Source organism: Photinus pyralis, unplaced genomic scaffold, assembly GCF_008802855.1.
Source record: "Photinus pyralis isolate 1611_PpyrPB1 unplaced genomic scaffold, Ppyr1.3 Ppyr1.4_LG1, whole genome shotgun sequence".
In the NCBI taxonomy this organism is placed as follows: domain Eukaryota; kingdom Metazoa; phylum Arthropoda; class Insecta; order Coleoptera; family Lampyridae; genus Photinus; species Photinus pyralis.
Genome location: NW_022170249.1, coordinates 33,457,697 through 33,458,180, shown reverse-complemented (window position 1 = coordinate 33,458,180; position 484 = coordinate 33,457,697).

Genomic DNA, 484 nt, shown 5'->3' with positions numbered 1-484 from the left:
TGTTTTCAAGTATGATCTGTGGCGTATATTTGTAGTATGGTGTCGTATCTGTTATGAGATTGTGTTTAAGTGCTAATTTTTGATGTATGATTTTAGCTACCTGATCATGTCGATGTTTGTATTCAGTTTGTGCGAGTCGTGTGCATGCCGATATTATATGTTGGATTGTTTCTGATGTTTGTGAACAGAGTCGACAAGAATCATTTGTCACTGTTTTGTCTTTATGTATGTGTTTTTTATAGTTACGTGTGTTAATGGCCTGGTCTTGTATTGCTAACATGAAACCCTCAGTCTCCGGGAAGATATCACATTCAGACAACCAACTGTGCGTTGCTATAGAATCAACACAACCCTGGCTAACCTCTTGTGGAAATCGTCCATGTAAAGGCTTTTGGTTCCATATTTGTATGTTATTTGTGATGTAAGTTTGGATGTGGGTGGGAGTATATTAGTTTCGTGTAGATTAAGTGGTGTGTAAGATTTA